This window comes from Topomyia yanbarensis, chromosome 2 (assembly GCF_030247195.1).
Source record: "Topomyia yanbarensis strain Yona2022 chromosome 2, ASM3024719v1, whole genome shotgun sequence".
Lineage (NCBI taxonomy): Eukaryota > Metazoa > Arthropoda > Insecta > Diptera > Culicidae > Topomyia > Topomyia yanbarensis.
In genome coordinates this window covers 217,221,248-217,240,790 of record NC_080671.1, presented here as the reverse complement: position 1 = coordinate 217,240,790, position 19,543 = coordinate 217,221,248, and the positions used below count along the sequence as shown (strand labels likewise).

The following is a 19,543-nucleotide window of genomic DNA, read 5'->3' as shown; positions in this document are numbered from 1 at the left end:
GCGACAAGCGAACTGATTTCAACGATAATCAAATGCAAACCTTACATAGTTTCGTTATATAGATTTTCAAAATTTAGAATGACACCCAGCCCCAGGTAGTGGAGTAAGACATTTTTAATGTCAAAAGACGAGCATGTAATGTCTGATAACCGAAGTGTTATGAAGTTTCAATTAAAAATTCTTTCAATATAATTCATTTGGGCCTGAAACCATTGGTTTGTTTTATCGTGGGAGGAAAATTTCGTTCATTTCCGATAGCGGCGAATTTCTCACAGGGTGACAATTCCTGTTCCGTAGAATTTGGCTCAATAAGGTCACCAGGGGTTGAGGTACTTTCGCGGATGGTTTTCGTTGCTGATTGCTTGCGGATGGTCTGTTTGGTACGGGCTATGGAGCGAAAATTTCTGCTATTCTGGTGTACAACGAATGATGAGAAACCCGACCGACCAATATTTAGCATAGTAGCGCGAATCCCCACTACTATTACTCTCTTGCTCGCTCGTTTTCGTTCCTTTTCATTCCTTTCTATTACTAATACTAGCATAGCCTAAACGAATACGCGTCATTACCCCACCATCCATTTAGTGGGCAGTGTTGTCAAACGCATTTCAGCTTTTCATCAATAAAACTTCAACAATATTTTCAAAGAATGTTGCAGATTGAAAAAGAAGAAAAATAGTTGACGATTGAAATATTAATTTTTAATTTCTTGACCATAATTATCATGACGAATCATTTGAAAATTTCCCATTCAAACGTGATTACGTTCAATAGCATAAGATTTGAATTAACGCCCCGAAATGTAGTCACGACACACCGGTTATGTCGCAGACATTACTCACCCATATTTTTTAACTAACTCGAAAAATAATTTCAAATTTCACTACTCTACACATCACTAGCAGAGTGAGCAATGAGTGATGGGTGCGGGGACCGTCTGAGGTAGATCAGTGCGTTGCGTCTTCCGTTCAAATGTTTAAACAAACTTGACAAAGATAATATTGTTAGTGTTTTTGCCCTGGAGATAAAGCCCTTCGAAACGCAGGTGGTAGACGCCATCTTTCTTTAATTGATCCAGCAATTTGATATTTTCATTATACCATGCAGAAAGAAACCATAAACGGTTTATAACGCTACAGCTACACCAATCATGTGAGTATCGCACCCATGGGCAACAGTTCAATCTAGAAATAGAGAGCTGAAGTCAGCAGCATCCAACGAGAATCGAATCCAGCGCATCATTTGCCAAAGCGAAAATAAACGGTCTTTTTCAGGAACACCATTATTTTAATGAAGAATCAATCAGAATCAATTTTCCGCAAAATCGAAAAAGTAAAAATTTAAGAAAGAAGAGTATGGTGCGATGGTAATGACGGTTGTAAATTCGCGTAATTATTAAGCCCGAAGGATCGGGAATCTGAGAAGGGAACTCCGGTCTTATAAGGAAGAGTGGTTGAAACAGGATTCGCCCATTTCACGAATGAATCACACCCTGTTTGTTGGTATGATGGGTTTGGAAAATTAAACAAAAGGCTGAATTGACAATGAAGGAGTTGAGTGACTAAATGAATTGACTGCCACATACGTGTTTGTTGGGTAGGAGTCAAAAGCACCCATGCTAACACCAAAGGCTTTAGAGTTACCAAAACTCGACCGGTTATTGTGCACTTTCGGTTGGCTGAAGAGCCCTTCCGCAGATGAAGCCCCTACATGAAACGCTAGAGGAGGCAGCTCATGAACGGCAGTTGGTCCCTCAATTATCTCAGTTTGAATCTGCTGATTTCTAGTTTCATTACTAACTGTTAACTACTGTAATTGATGCTCTAATTGAGCAATTTCCGGTCTTAACAAAAATTCTCGCTCTTCAGCCCTTTTTTGCTTCTCTGATTCATGAATCAAAACTTTCACATTCACTTTCAAAACTAACCGAAATGAAATAGGACTCTTCAAACCTATTCCGTCTGCTGTCGCTGTACTAATTACGTTGTCGAGAATAATTATCATGCACCGCGTCTAAACAGACCGATCGCGATAAATGCAGTGCCAATTTACCGTTCTTCCCTTTCACAAACAGAAAATATTTCGAAGAAATATTTTATTTGATATTTTACGCAGTTGCGCCAATTAAAATGAAGTTATTTTCTCTCTTTATATGAACTTAAACAATTCCCGGCTAACTACTTTCACAGGGAAAACTAGGAGATAGAACGACAGGTTGGCACTTACCTTCTCCAAAATTGACTCACAATGATCTTTTTTCGGATCGGATTATACAATAAACTAGTTTAACTGAATTTCATGGTTATTATCGAAGAAAATAACTAGCTCGAATAATTTGATAAATTTTATCCTGAGCAATGATTATATCTTAATCTCTAGTTTACATTTTTTTTCGTTGGCTAGCATGGTGCGACCGTCGGCCGGTTGGGTGCCTTGATTTGTAGAAACTACCGGGCAGACTGTTCGTTTGGACAGAGCAGACAGGTCATGTTAGGGCTACTTACATACCTTAGTGAGCGACTCACAGGTCGCAACGGCGGTAGTGACGGGTTGTTGGCGTTCGATGAGAGTTCACGATGACCGGGTAGTGTGGGATAGCTGGATCGGACTACCACCATAGTGGTGGTTGCTGATGTGATGACGAGGGGGAGACAGGGTGCGGCATCAGGCTTCTTAGTGTTGAGTCCAACGTGTCTTCTTTTACACATCGATCGTAATGGCGAGATCGACGAGGTATGGTCACACGCGTGGAGTGATCTATCGACGGTACGATCAGAGCGTACTCGATCGGACACTAGATTTACAGAGTGCACTAATAAGAGTGGGTTTGTTAGGGGGAAAGCTGCACGACAAATTTAAATTCGGGCATGCGCCTACCTATAGGACCTCTAACTTTTCGACACACTCACTGCCGGTCCTGATAGTCGCGCTTTTCTTCATCCAACGGACACCACTCCGCAAACTTCGTTATCGTCGACAACAAATCCGGCCAGCCGCTTACTTCTGGACGGGATGGCTTTTCACGGACTAAGTCAAGTAAGCACGATTTCCAACCATCAATCTCGTTTTCTTGACCTTGTCTTCGTCAATGAGAATGCTTTTCCTGAGTGTTCTGTGAGTGAAGCTTCCAATGTGGTCGTTCCTTTGGATAACTATCATCCCGCTTTAGAAATATGCAATTCCACCATTAGTTCACCTCTATATGAAGAAGCTTTAGCTGTAAATCGTCGTAATTTTCGCAAAACTGATCTAGTAGCTCTACGTCGCTCACTGTTGCTGATTGACTGGAGTGTACTACTTGATCAAATGGATGTAGATGTTGCAGTTGATCTCAATCGGTTACTCCTTGACTGTGTTGAAAAATGTGTTCCAAATTATCAACCTCCCAGGAAGCCCCCCTGGTCGAACGCAATGCTTCGGAATTTGAAACGCAACCGTGTCAAAGCTCTACGTGCGTACACAAATCGACGATGCCCTATTCTCAAGCGCTTTTTCGCAATAACCAGTATTGAGTACCGCTGTTATAATAAATTACTGTACAAAGGATATATGAACCGCATCCAACAAAATTTACGACGAAATCCGAAGGGCATATGGACTTTTGTTAATACGAAGAGAAAGGAAACGGGTCTTCCGTCTAGGATGGTCTACAATGGCGTAGTAGCGACTACGACGGCGACAAAGTGCTTCGTATTTGCCAGCTAATTCTCGAGTGTCTTCACGACTGAAGTGCCAATTGCCATCGAGCTCGACAACGCGTCCCGTGATGTTCTCGTTGGTACGGTGGATATACATATATTCACCATTTCAGAACATATTTTGCTCCAGGACTAAGTGCTATGCTTTCAGCTGTTCTGAAAAAATGTTCGGATATTTTAGCTATTCCACTGACGCACCTTTTCAATGTGTCACTTCAGCAGCAAGAATTTCCCAATGATTGGAAGTGTTCAGTCATGTTTCCGGTACACAAGAAAGGTGACAAAAGCAACATCGAGAACTGCCGGGGAATCACTTCGCTGAGAGTCGAGTCAAAAATTTTCGAATCGCTTATCAACGAGGTGCTGTTCTCTGCTAGTAAACATTACATAAGCACGGATTCTTTCCCGGTCGATCGGTGGAGACGAACCTGGTCTCCTTCACATCCGTTTTGTACGGAACAAATATCCAAAATACTGCAGGTGGACACAATCTACACAGATCTTAAGGCTGCTTTTGACACTGTTAACCATGAGATACTGTTAACGAAGCTTGATAAACTTGGATGCATTGCCCGATTCTGCCGTTGTTGTTCAAATTGGTGACAATGAATGTGAGTCCTTTTCCAACCATTCTGGAGTTCCTCAAGGTAGTACACTTGGTCCGCTACTGTTTTCATTGTTCGTGAATGATGTGGTTTTCGTCTTAATGCGTGGAGGGAAACTGTTCTTCGCCGACGACTTGAAAATATTTCTAAGTACAAGGAAAGAGGCCGATTGCCGTAAGCTACAGTATCTCGTTGATACATTTTATAGTTGGTGTAAAAGAAACATGATGGTTCTTAGTGTTGCTAAATGCTTTGTTAGCAGCTTTCATCGAACGAGTAACATGTTTACTCAACTGCAACGCGTTAATCATGTAAAAGATTTGGGCGTCATCCTTGATGAAAGGCTAACGTACACCCATCACTTCTCAGCGATCATTGACAAAGCTAATCGTCTACTAGGTTTTATGTTCAAAATATCCAACGAATTCCGGGACCCTTTGTGCTTCAAAGCGTTGTATTGTTCACAGGTGCGCTCACAGTTGCAAATGTCGTCTGGTGCTCCTACCATGCCACTTGGAGCCAAAGAATTGAAGCCGTCCAGCGCAGATTCATAAGATATGCGTTACGTTAATTTCCTTGGAATCCGTTACCGTTGTCGATTACTAGGACTGCACACTTTAGAAGATCGTAGACACGCGTCGCAAGCTACCTTCGTATCTAAGCTTCTTCTTGCCGAATATGATGTTCCCGATCTCCTATCACAAAATAACCTCTACGCACCAACCCGTGTCCTTCGTCCTAGAATAATGCTGCAGACTGAAATGCGTAACACTAACTACGCTGCCAACAGCCCCATACTTGCAATGGTCCGTCGCTTCAACGATTTTACCAACATTTTCGACTTCGTCATTAGATCTGCACAGTTTCGAAATCGTTTGTTATCGCTTTAGGTTAATTATTTGTAATTTAGTTCATTAAGACTCATTGTCAAATGGACGTAAATTGTTAAATACATAAATAAATAAATAGGAACGACTACCACCAAGAAGGATAAGAAGCCCGGCGAAAGTGGTTGTAAACAGATGTAAATTCTTGTGGTCGACACCTCCGGATCGGTTCATGTCTCAACAGGTGACGAACTGAGCAGGTCAGATATATCGCGAAAGTAGCTATGGATAAAAACATGACGAATAACACAAAACAAAATAAGCAAGAACACAATCCCTACTAAAGCAGTACTTAACGATTACCCCAGATTGATGAGGATTGCGAGATACAAGAGGTTTAGGTTTAGTCGGTTGGCATAACAACTACTACAAACCAATCCGAATCCACCACGAGCCGGCAGGCAGCGCACAGTGGTCGGAGTATGTCAAAAACGTGAACTTAATTCACTAGAGGCCAAACCATCGAATATGTTCACAGGGGAATTTTTCTCATGAATTTCCCTACAATCTGATAAAAATTAAATTGAGGCATGGCTTACTATGATTGAACTAGAAAAATTAACTTTTTATACTGACAAGGTAGAAATTTAGTGTCTTCGACAAAGTTTTAGAAAGTCCAACTGCGTATAAGAGGTAAAGGTGCATACCTAAATGGACGAGCAGGCACTATTTTTGATGTCCAGACTACGCATAATAAAAGTAAGGAGGTTTGATGCGTAGCACTCTAGAACCCTTTGAATAGGATGCGCTCACTTTGTAATGTTTTTTTACTTTTTCTGGATAAAAATCTACGACAAAAAAAATTGGGTTTTTTCGTGAAATTTTGTAATTAATGATCAAAAATGTTAAAATCTTCAATAACTTTGAAACGAATGAGTATTTTCACTCACAGTCTTCATGAATATTATGTGATTTTAATGCCTCCACATTTGTTTGGAACATGGTTTGCACGAAAAGTCACAGTGGAAAAAGTTATATTAAAAAAAATAAATTTAAGGGTGTTGCCAGAGAAAACGCTTTAAAAATCGATAGATTTAAGTCCTACAAGTTCACGTTGTTCAACAAAATTCTTCTTTACTAGCATTTCTAAAACTTTGTCAAAGACACCAACTTTCTACCTCGTCAGCACAAAAAGTTTTTTTTTAGTTTGATGGTGGTAAGCCATGCCTAATTTTAATTTTTATCAGGTTGTGGGGAATATTCGAATTTTGAACAATTCGTCCAAAGATACCCTGTGAATATATTCGGTAGTTTGGCCTCTAGTGAATTAAGTTCACGTTTTTGGGGTTTCCGACCACTATGCAGCGGTGTCTTTTGATGACTCCTTCTCGATAACAAACATTTACCCAATTTGTTGAGCTGAGTCACAAGACTAGATCCAGGCCTCTGAAAAAATCTTCAAAGATTGAGGGTTTCTGTACGTTTCTTTTAAAGTAAACGTTAAAAAAAGATGGGTGGGTCATGTCAGAGACATAACCGGAGTGAAGTAGAATACACTTTAGACCGGTAAATTTTGCTCTGGAATAAGCAATGTCTAAGCGATTTTGTCGACTTTAGCACATTCATAGTTTATTTGGAGTATGTTTGGAATTATCAAGTTGACAATTTGCAACATTCTTTGAAAATATTGTTGAACTTTTATGAATGAAGGCACGAAAATGAGTGTTTGACCGTCGTCCTACTACCAGCATCAGAGAAGTAGCAGATCAGCATTTTTCGCTACATGGCCTGTACCAAACAAACCGCTCGTAAATCCACCGGAGGAAAGGCTCCCCGCAAGCAGTTGGAATCGAAGGCCGTGTAAAAGTGCCCCAGTCACGGTTGGCGTTAAGAAACCTCATCGCTACCGAACAGAAACTGTCGCCCTGCGAAAAATTTACAGCTATCAGAAATCGAGCGGGCCTAAATTGTGACCCAAAATAAACCACAAACCAACAAGTTCTTTTCCAGCCAATTTTCAGGACCAGCCAATTATAAAGTATTATTATTATAAATGAAATTTTCCATTGCCTTACAACCTCCCTCCCCCTTTCCTCCCGGCTTGAATTACTATCAATCTTGATGATGCTGTGCGGCGGGGGCACTAGTTTTTATTATAATGGAAAATTTAGGTTTGCGCGTTTTTCCCAAAAGTTTTTTAGCTGTGCTGTTTTCAAGGAAGTTGTAGTTGAATTCAAAATAAAATAGTTTATTTCTATTGTCAGAGATGGACCTTCTAACGAAAACTAGTCTGGCTCGCTTGGAATCGAATTGTACGGATCAACCACTGCTTTCACAAAATCTGTTATTTTCAGCAATTTTACATTCTACACAACTAGTCACAACTATTTCCAATCAGCGCAAAAATCGAAGGTTTTCATTCAGTACAACAGAAGATTTTCACTTTTAGAAAAACAGGCAACATTCTGGCCGAAATTTTTGAAACGGTGCACCTATATCGAAACGTTAGAAAACGTTCGATTTTTGCAAATTAAATCATTACACTAACCTGTCTACAAATCACAAATAACTTTTTTATTTTGTGCCATTCTACTTGAAAGCGACGATATTGTTCACAAGTGGCTCACTTACCGTCCAACGCTCTTGGCAAGCCACTTTCTGATCCTTGTAATAACAAAACTTCAATTCGATTCTTTGTCGATAAATTGATGGCCCTGAAAAGGGCCATTTGTTTGGGCAGTGTTCGGAATTTTACTTGGAGCTGGTGTATGTTGGTGCCATCTGAGACGGCGTGCTTGGCCAACTCTTCTGACAGCAGCAAACGGACGGCGGATTGAATTTCGCGGGAGATGCTGCAAACGAACTGCTGCATGCTGATGCTGCAAACGAACTAATCGTGAACAACAGCATGCTGAGTTTTTATACCTGACTACAGCACAATGTAAGCTCGTCCTTTTTTGTGTTGTCCTCAATATGTGTTATTCGTAGCTCCACCCCTTCGTTGGTCGACCACATATTTTTGATAAAGAACAAAATTGAAATTGTGTTTCCAATACGGAGGTTATCGAACATTAAGGGTAAAAAGAGTAGGGGAGACTGAGGAGACTTGATCCCCGGGGAGACTTGATCCCATCATTGTAACTCAAAGGCGGATCAGAATACATTAATCGAATATACTATAAAGTTGCGTAGTTTTATCTAAACATAAATTTCATTAAGACAGAAAAAAGAAATTGGACTTTTGTGTAACCGAATTTATACCGATTTAAAAAAAAGTCTCAGAAGAACTGAAGAAGATTTATTTTTCAAATTTTCAAACTTTTATAAAATTGATAAAATCACCCACTACATACTCTACTATTGCATACAGAATTACAGGAGAATGTCAATTATATGAATACGTTATGATTGAGCTGATTCTTTTGTTCAACTATATTTTTACTATAGTTTGCTGAAATAGATGCTAGGGGTTCACTTGATCCCTTCAAATTCGTGGAGATTTGATCCCCTTCGCCATACTTCATACACACCACTGAAAATAACCAAATTCACACCAGAACAATTGAAGTCATTGTTGTCATAAAAAAAATGTCAAAAATTAACGCTTCATCGTAAAGAAACATAACTGTAATTGTTTACTACAGTATACGTAGCAACCATTCATCCCACATTAGACGTTCCTCAACCATAATAAAGACAGCTTTCAAATAATTGCACGGAGATTTGGGGAATTCGTAAAAAAATCAGGTGAGAGATGCGTAATATGTAGTAACAAAAATAACAATATTTAATCATAACAATTTAATCAATACTACAATCCATTTATAAAATTGAATGGGGTAATGTACCCGTTTTTGCCCTATTAAGAAGAGTACCACATTATTACTACAATAATTTTATTATTTCAGCTTCTTTGATTTGTTATTAAGGTCCATTTTTTATTTCGATTATAGAGGTTTTAACGTTAAGGTCATTTTCCTTTTATTAAGAGCCAATATAATAACAAAATTGTCTTGAGAATGGTGAAAATTTTCTGTTTGAGCGCAGCAAAATCTCTAATCGAGTACCCCCATTATCGCAATACCATTTGAGTCAATGCGTTGAGCAAAGATGGCAGACGCTGCTCTAACCAAAGGCTTCAGATGGGTAGGATGATAGTAGTAACAGGGCAAAAATAGGCTTATTACCCTACATGCTCTTTTAAACACGTTTTCATAAAGGAATCAAGTGTCCCCAAATTAGGGATCGAGTCTCCACTAATCTAAGAATTTTCCATTTTTTTGTTGTTTTCCAGAAATGCTCATAGCTCATGTCCAGTATAATATTTCCATTTATTTTTTTTTATGATTATTAGTCATCCCTAGAAACAATAAAAAACTACAAAAAATACATAGTTTGTTATCATTCCACGGAGTTGGACTGAAAAATAAAAAAGGGGATCAAGTCTCCTCAGTCTCCCCTAATGTAATACGGCACCTTGGTAAAATGTTTGAGAATTGAAACCTTTTTTGAATGCGCCTAGTAAACACGAAACTGTAAACAAACACACAAATGATAACTTTTTATTTTGTGTCATTCTACGTGAAATCGACGATATTGTTTACAAGTAGCTCACTTGCCATCGAACGCTCTTGGCAAGCTACTTTCGGATGCTTGTAATAACAAAATTTCAATTCGATTCTTTGTTGATAAAAGGCCCGTACCAAACAGACCGCTCGTAAGTCCATCGGAGGAAAGCCTCCCCGCAAGCAGTAAGCAACGAAGGCCGTGTGAAAGTGCCCCAGTCACGGTTGGCGTTAAGAAGCCTCATCGCTACCGAACAGAAACTGTCGCCCTGCGAAAAATACACAGCTATCAGAAATCGCGCGGGCCTAAATTGTGACCCAAAATAAACCACAAACCAACAAGTTCTTTTCAGGACCAGCCAATTATATTCCAGTAAGATATAAATGAAATTTTCGTTTTCCATTGCCTTACAACCTCTTTCCTCCCGGCTTGAATTACTATCAATCTTGATGATGCTGTGCGGCGGGGCACAGGCAGATTCCATTATAGTGGCAAATTTAGGTTTGCGCGTTTTTCCCAAAAGTTTTTTAGCTGTGCTGTTTTCAAGGAAGTTGTAGTTGAATTCAAAATAAAATAGTTTACTTCTATTGTCAGAGTTGGACCTTCCAACGAAAGCTAGTCTGGCTCGCTTGGAATCGAATTGTACGGACCAACCACTGCTTTCACAAAATCCGTCATTTTCAGTGATTGTACATTCTACAGAATTAGTCACAACTATTTCCAATCCGCGCAAAAATCGAAGGTTTTCATTCAATACAACAGCAGATTTTCACGTTTGAAAAAACAGGCAGCATTCTGGCCGAAAATTTTGTAACGGAGCATATTGAAACGTTAGAAGTATTCTACTTCAAAATAAAAGCCATACCCCCCCCCCCCTTGAGAATTTGAGAATTTTCTGCTCTCGGGCCTGGGTTAAGTAGTTTTTGGATGACAGGTGAAACCGTAAATCATGTTTTTTTTCCAGAGACGTTCTACAAAAAGCTTCGTCACCAAGTCGTTTATCGATATTTTAGCATAGAAAAATTATAGAATGTTATTGAAATGGTACACTATAATGTACAAAAGTTCTGAGCAATTCGCTTCACGCAACGTTCTAAAAAATCGCAAAAAAGTGTTTGTTTTGCAGTGAAACCTTTACCTTTTTCTTCAAAATAAAAAATCATTCAGTTTTCTGTGGTTCATTGACAGGCTACACATATTGTGCATTCTCGTAAAAAGTCAAATCAATACGTTGATTAGTTTTTGAATTATGGTGTTCGCCAATTTGAAAAATGCGGTTTCGAGAAAAACGCTATTAAAGTGTGTCCCACATCAAATTGCATCTCGGAAAAAAACGCTGTTGTAAATGACCCATTGGGTATTACACTATATTTTTATCGCTGTCAGTTTTGCGAAAATTGTTACTGATAGATTGAAATCTACGTGTGTAATAGCAAATATGCGCGGGGAATGCTTGGCTGTTTAAAACAAAAGAGTTCAGCGTGGCCAAAGAGATTGCGGAGACTATTCTAGAGGTTCAATACTAACAATTAAGTGGATAAAAAAGCAATCTTTTTTTTACCACTACACCAGACGCCCCCCCCCCCCCCCCACTTAACCCTAGAACGTTGCACTGGGGTACAAATGTACCCCACGCCTTCTTTGGGGCCGTATAAAAACGAGAAATCGGCATTTACCGACCTGGGACCCTAACCATAATTCAATTTAGAGTTCCTAGTAAGAGTAGGAAAAGATGGCATTAGGGTTGCCACCTCTGGAGAGGCTTTGACCCGGAGATTTTCACAGACCGGCGAAGGGGGGCAGGTGGATTTTGGGTGGAACTAGACAGAAATTTGGATCAAAGCGATTGCTCGGCATTTTTGAGCAGTTTAATTGCTTTTTATTACTACGTTAGAGTAAAGCTGTAAATTGTTCACGTTTGAGAACGATTTTTTCAGTTTGATCAGGTGTAGTATTTCACTTCCCCGACTAAGTGTATAGAATATAAAAGCACCAGCTACTCTCGCTGTGGAGGATAAGTGGAACGAGCATCTTCCACAACTAACAGGAAAAGGCGAACAAAGGAGGCAGGGCAGCGGTATCGGGAAGCACTTTGTGGTGTCGGTTATTCATCACCAGAGGTCGCAACAAAGGGGTAAAACTCACCTTTCAGGCCAACAGTTAAGGGTTGCTGCAGAAGTAGTAACAACACCGGAAGAACTCGTGTGATGTTGCTCTAGCCAGTTGGATTGGAACAAATCTGCCATACCTTGGTGCAGCACCACTAACGGTGAAGTTAGTACAACTTAACTTTTCTACACCATTTTAAGCGACCTAGTGGGATGCAACATTTCATTTGTAGTATATAGCGAAATATTACTTTCCTTAATTTGGAGTAAATTTGATTTATTTTTCATTTTTGACGTAGGACTACGTCTTTTTTTTCGATATGGGGGTGCACTCTGCAAATTCTACAAAAATGGTATGTAACGAAAAGTGGTCCAATTTTAAACGCATATAATTCAGCCATCTCACGATAAATTTTCAAATTTTTTGCACAAATCGCCCCGAAATACTTCTAAGAATAGATTCCAATAGATAAACCCAAAGATTTTTGATATCATAGCATTAAAAAATTAAATAATATACAACCTTGTCAAAATATCGCGCATTCACACACAGAAGATAGCGCTTCCCAAGCCCTGTACGACGGATTGGTGCACCTAGCGCGCAACGCTTCTATGAATGACGTCATCATCGACTATTTAAAGAACGGACTTGGCCAGACACGCTCAGTTCCCTGTTGAACGGCTGGCGAAGCAGATCACTGCGCTGTGTTTTTTACAGCCAGTGTAGCTTAGCTAGAAATTCGTTACACTGGCTGTTGAGGGAAGCTACCCTGTGTCGTCCAACAGGCGACCGCTCCAACTGCTTCCTAAATGCCGCTGTAATGTTGCCAGTAAATTTTTGGTTTAACTAGCACATGTATTTGCTATTTGCTCTTGAAATTAAGTAATGTAGTGGTAGTAATAAGCTTCCCATTTTGGTTTAAACGCAAGGACAGTTTTTAAAACAGGATTTGATTAATTAGTTTAGCTCATCTAAGCAATTTTATCAATTCTGTTATTTAAAAGGAATTTTACGGAACTTGGTGAATTTGGCCCCACTTGCAACTGGTATAATCAACCTGCACAAAGTGTTGCATAACGCAGGGCTGTTTTTGGAACAAAATCATTCAGCCCTTCGCTATGCAAAATCACGATATTATGACAGATGGGCTAAGCGCGGCCGTTCCTTTCAATCGGGAAAGGCCGCGTGGAATTTTGGTGAAATGCGCTAATAGTGTCGTGGTGGTACTAGTTGTCTCTTTCGCTCTACCCATCATCATCAGCGTTGACTCATTTTGCATTGTACGCTTGGGCTCAATGTGTGGGGCGAATGTGTTGGTAGGTAGGGGAACTGGCGGTAAAATGAACACGTTAAGCAAAGTCATTATTTTCTAACTAATAAGTGAATGAGATATTACAATCACCTTATGTTTCTTGTTAGACATGTTTTGTACATATCTGGCAAAAATACTTCGTCATAAACACATATTTTCAAACATGATTCTTGATTTCTAAACATGTCCAAAAATGAGACATGTTTATAGCGAGTGGGTAAAATGAACAAGTGGCGGTGATAAAATGAACAGCTTCTGGTGACCTGCAAAATGTCCTCTATGTATGCAATGCGCAGCGTTGGAAAGCATTTTCCGATCAATGGTAATATCCCAACAAATCATGAGCTTTGCATACACACAGGGCATTTTGCAGGCAAAAAAATGGTCACGGAAGAATTGAATTTTCATGACGTAATATTAACCATTTTACAATCCTATGGCATCGAAACACATCTACAAACTTGAGGTTATCCATGGGTGTTTGAACTTTTAGGATCTGTTTGAGAGCAACTAGAAAGCTTGTTCTATACATGAGATGTGATTATATTGTCTAAAATTTGATTTTTCTTCACCGGTCCGGGTGTTTTTTCTAACACACTAAGTGCTAAGAAAATAAATATATAACATTAAGTAGTATAGTCCTACGTCTACAGTTCGTGCAACCCCATAGGGCTGCCCCTTGTAGTTTTATTGCTTTGTGAAAGAGATCAGCAATATTTGGTGAACTCATCCTCGCCACCTTGAAATGAAGAGTTAGTCGGACAAAATAAATCTGAACCAGAGTAATAGTTAACTAATATTTTGTGAAGAATAAAATAATTCCACAAAAATTTAAATTGCGCTTCTTCCCACCAAACCCGGAAAAATTGATGTAAAACCCGGAGGGGTGGCAACCCTAGATGGCATAGCCTTTTTGCTTATGGCCGTGCTGTCAGTGGAAATGTGATTCGTGACAATACCATTTTAAATACTGGTTGTTTTACTACGGTAGTAACAATAAGTATTATTTTAACAATTAAATCGATTAATCGTTTATTTATTTAATTTAATTAAATTTTGAAGCGGAACAAAAAGTCGTTCTCATTTTTGCTGATTTTTATTGTTTTGCCTTTCTCAATAGAAAGGTATCCCGAGCAAACGAAAAGCCCATAATACCCCTATGGTCATGAGGTTTGACATAAGTGTTTGAAATGGGTTCAAACCATGAAAACACCATCAACATGGTCCGGTAGATCCTATACAAAATACCATATGTTGGTGTATTTATGGGTCATTGGGACCATTTTATGGTGTCTTGATGGTTGTGAATGTTGTCACGGACCATGTTTATGGTCTTTTCAAGGGGCTATGTGGTGTTTGAAAAATGGTATGTAACGAAAAGTGGTCCAATTTTAAACGCATATAATTCAGCCATCTCACGATAAATTTTCAAATTTTTTGCACAAATCGCCCCGAAATACTTCTAAGAATAGATTCCAATAGATAAACCCAAAGATTTTTGATATCATAGCATTAAAAAATTAAATAATATACAACCTTGTCAAAATATCGCGCATTCACACACAGAAGATAGCGCTTCCCAAGCCCTGTACGACGGATTGGTGCACCTAGCGCGCAACGCTTCTATGAATGACGTCATCATCGACTATTTAAAGAACGGACTTGGCCAGACACGCTCAGTTCCCTGTTGAACGGCTGGCGAAGCAGATCACTGCGCTGTGTTTTTTACAGCCAGTGTAGCTTAGCTAGAAATTCGTTACACTGGCTGTTGAGGGAAGCTACCCTGTGTCGTCCAACAGGCGACCGCTCCAACTGCTTCCTAAATGCCGCTGTAATGTTGCCAGTAAATTTTTGGTTTAACTAGCACATGTATTTGCTATTTGCTCTTGAAATTAAGTAATGTAGTGGTAGTAATAAGCTTCCCATTTTGGTTTAAACGCAAGGACAGTTTTTAAAACAGGATTTGATTAATTAGTTTAGCTCATCTAAGCAATTTTATCAATTCTGTTATTTAAAAGGAATTTTACGGAACTTGGTGAATTTGGCCCCACTTGCAACTGGTATAATCAACCTGCACAAAGTGTTGCATAACGCAGGGCTGTTTTTGGAACAAAATCATTCAGCCCTTCGCTATGCAAAATCACGATATTATGACAGATGGGCTAAGCGCGGCCGTTCCTTTCAATCGGGAAAGGCCGCGTGGAATTTTGGTGAAATGCGCTAATAGTGTCGTGGTGGTACTAGTTGTCTCTTTCGCTCTACCCATCATCATCAGCGTTGACTCATTTTGCATTGTACGCTTGGGCTCAATGTGTGGGGCGAATGTGTTGGTAGGTAGGGGAACTGGCGGTAAAATGAACACGTTAAGCAAAGTCATTATTTTCTAACTAATAAGTGAATGAGATATTACAATCACCTTATGTTTCTTGTTAGACATGTTTTGTACATATCTGGCAAAAATACTTCGTCATAAACACATATTTTCAAACATGATTCTTGATTTCTAAACATGTCCAAAAATGAGACATGTTTATAGCGAGTGGGTAAAATGAACAAGTGGCGGTGATAAAATGAACAGCTTCTGGTGACCTGCAAAATGTCCTCTATGTATGCAATGCGCAGCGTTGGAAAGCATTTTCCGATCAATGGTAATATCCCAACAAATCATGAGCTTTGCATACACACAGGGCATTTTGCAGGCAAAAAAATGGTCACGGAAGAATTGAATTTTCATGACGTAATATTAACCATTTTACAATCCTATGGCATCGAAACACATCTACAAACTTGAGGTTATCCATGGGTGTTTGAACTTTTAGGATCTGTTTGAGAGCAACTAGAAAGCTTGTTCTATACATGAGATGTGATTATATTGTCTAAAATTTGATTTTTCTTCACCGGTCCGGGTGTTTTTTCTAACACACTAAGTGCTAAGAAAATAAATATATAACATTAAGTAGTATAGTCCTACGTCTACAGTTCGTGCAACCCCATAGGGCTGCCCCTTGTAGTTTTATTGCTTTGTGAAAGAGATCAGCAATATTTGGTGAACTCATCCTCGCCACCTTGAAATGAAGAGTTAGTCGGACAAAATAAATCTGAACCAGAGTAATAGTTAACTAATATTTTGTGAAGAATAAAATAATTCCACAAAAATTTAAATTGCGCTTCTTCCCACCAAACCCGGAAAAATTGATGTAAAACCCGGAGGGGTGGCAACCCTAGATGGCATAGCCTTTTTGCTTATGGCCGTGCTGTCAGTGGAAATGTGATTCGTGACAATACCATTTTAAATACTGGTTGTTTTACTACGGTAGTAACAATAAGTATTATTTTAACAATTAAATCGATTAATCGTTTATTTATTTAATTTAATTAAATTTTGAAGCGGAACAAAAAGTCGTTCTCATTTTTGCTGATTTTTATTGTTTTGCCTTTCTCAATAGAAAGGTATCCCGAGCAAACGAAAAGCCCATAATACCCCTATGGTCATGAGGTTTGACATAAGTGTTTGAAATGGGTTCAAACCATGAAAACACCATCAACATGGTCCGGTAGATCCTATACAAAATACCATATGTTGGTGTATTTATGGGTCATTGGGACCATTTTATGGTGTCTTGATGGTTGTGAATGTTGTCACGGACCATGTTTATGGTCTTTTCAAGGGGCTATGTGGTGTTTGAACCCATGAGTATTTGCTCGGAATTGCAATTGCTCTGAAAACCGACTTTTTAACGGAGGCCCGAGTGACATATACCATTCGATTCAGTTCGTCGAGTTGGGCAAATATCTGTGCGTGTGTATGTATGTATGTGTGTGTATGTGCGTCTGTGTGTGTATGTGACCAAAAATGTCATTTATTTTTCTAAGAGATGGGTGAACCGATTTTGACAAACTTAGTCTCAAATGAAAGATGCAACGTTCTCATGGGCTGCTATTGAATTTCTAATGGATCCGATTTCCGGTTCCGGAATTACAGGGTGATGAGTACGAACACGCAGAAAATGTCGATTTTAATAAATTCTGCAATGAATGTATAAAGGTGAAATTTTTTCCAAAATATGATCACAACTGCTTCGGTTTGTAGTATTAGGTCACTAACATCCATTCAAAGTCTCTTTGGCCACATTGGCCACCATCATCGGTTCTGGAAGCCCCGGCGGAAGTATCTAAATTCAGAATAACAGTCACATCGGTTTCTCGGAGATGGCTAGACCCATTCAACTAAACTTAGTCTCAAATGAAAGGTGTTGCGCCCCCGTAAAAGGCTATTAAATTTCATCCCGATCCGACTTCCGGTTCAGGAGTTACGGGCTGTGGCGTGCGATCACATAGCAAATTGCGATTCAAACCGATGCTCCGATGAAAGCAAAAAAAAGTAAAAATTTAGCTAAAATGTCTCTCAAACAACTTAAATCTGCAGTTCTAGGTCACCGACGGCCAACCAAACTTTCGTTGACTACATTGACCACCATAGACGATTCCGGAAGTGCCCGGGAAAAACCGCCATCTTTCAAAATTAGCGAACTCACATAAGTTTCCCGGAAATGGTTAGGCTGATTTTCACAAACTTAGTCCCAAATGATAGCTATAATATCCCCACAGATGTCTATGAAATTTTGTACGGATCGACTTTATGGGTCCGGAAATATAGACCGTGACGGTTTGTGACGGTATGTGACCGGACGGTTTAACATATGAAATTCCCATGTAAGCCGGATCTCAACTTTTTCTAAAAGGGGGGGCCCATGAAATTTCAGAAATCGAATTCGTATTTTTGATGCCAAACATCTGTAAAATGCATGAAATGTCGAGATTTTATGTAATCTCTATTTTTTTTTTAAATCGGCTTTTTGGGACATAACTGGCTTCGCTCTTTTTTTCAATTCAATATTACCGTGGCTGCTTTTTCTTTTGCAATTTTTTTTACTCGAATTATGATTTCTTCTATATAGATGTCGAGCCATGTACAATAAAATTGTAATGTATACATTCGAAAGCTTTTAATAAATATAAGCAGCTGAAAAATTCTCGTGTTCATGATTGAGAAAGGCTCAATTGCACCGCTAGGTGGATTAAAACAGGTTTTTGTTAATTTTTATAGTTTTTCGTATTTTTATATTCAGTAATCAATTTCTTCTTGTGCAAAGAAGCAGCTTTTTGTGACTATAATGTTGTGCACTCAGTGCACTGCGCGGCTTCAGGAGCGTTTATAAAATTATGGCATACTGTAAATTGTGTAATATATTAGGCTCGTTTGTATAAAAAACTATCCATATTTTTTGCTGTAAATTATCGTGATGAGTTTTTTACATCTATTTCAGTTAACCCTCCAGCACTCGCACGAATGGCTCCCCGAATTAGCAGCCGCTGGTGCTGAAAGAAGATTTCGCTAGAGTTTCGAAAAGTGTTGCACTAAATTCAACAACGCGAGTGCGGGAGGGTTAATGGGGTGATGCCTCTTTTGCCATAACCAAGAACTAGTGATATGGGAGAACTCACTCTCTTCTAGGATCTGAACCACACATTGCAAATTAAGTGTCAGACTCAGGGTCCGCGCGCGATCATTCAAGAATACACGCAAATATGCGAATAGCCATACGGTTATAAAATCGAATTTATACACGCTAGCACACGCGATAAACACGTTAACATACAAATGCTTGAGCCCTTCGTGATCATCCACGCATACCTACGCTTACGATCTTGGAAACAGGATAACACCCCGATGACTATATAAACTTTTTATCACTTATAAATTGGTTACGTCCGGAAGTTCTTCCTCTCGACCCTAGCAGCCTAGGTGCATGCCTTGAGTTGGACCAATCAGAAATAAATGACACTCATATCCACTAGACAACTCGTTCGATGGTGAAAGGACGGGGAACTCTAGGGATATAGTTCATAGTGATAGAGAACTCACTCTCTTCTAGCATCTGAACCATACACAGACAATTAAGTATTAGATTCGCGGTCCACGCGATCATCCAAGAACACACGCGAATAAGCGAATGGCCACCCGGTTTTAAAATCGAATTTATGCATGCGAAGTGACATGCTAGCATACGCGACATACAAACGTCCACGTGACAAACAAGCGTCCACGCGATCGAACACGATAACATACAAACGCCCAGGCCTTTCGGGATGGTACACAAAGACGAACATACAATCGCGATCATCCACGAACAACTACGCCCAAGACTTCACAAACACAAAAATGTCTCAATGATTTAGTGAACCCTACAGCACTTCCAATCCGCTCAACGCGGTTTAAAGTGCACATAAATAAACGCTCATTCCCACGCGATCGTAAAGTCCTTTTATTTTTTAAATGGAGAAGACCTTTACGTCCTAGCCCAGAACACGTGCTATTGGTAGGGTCCAATCTACCACACGGGGTGCACTGGGGGCGTGTCGGGC

General features: G+C 39.5%; 1 protein-coding gene across 4 annotated transcripts in view; it reads right to left on the bottom strand.

Annotated features, from left to right (window-relative positions):
* LOC131682906 (uncharacterized) overlaps positions 1-19,543 on the bottom strand; it is an 834,740-nt gene that overhangs the window by 767,413 nt on the left and 47,784 nt on the right. The window lies entirely within an intron of this gene.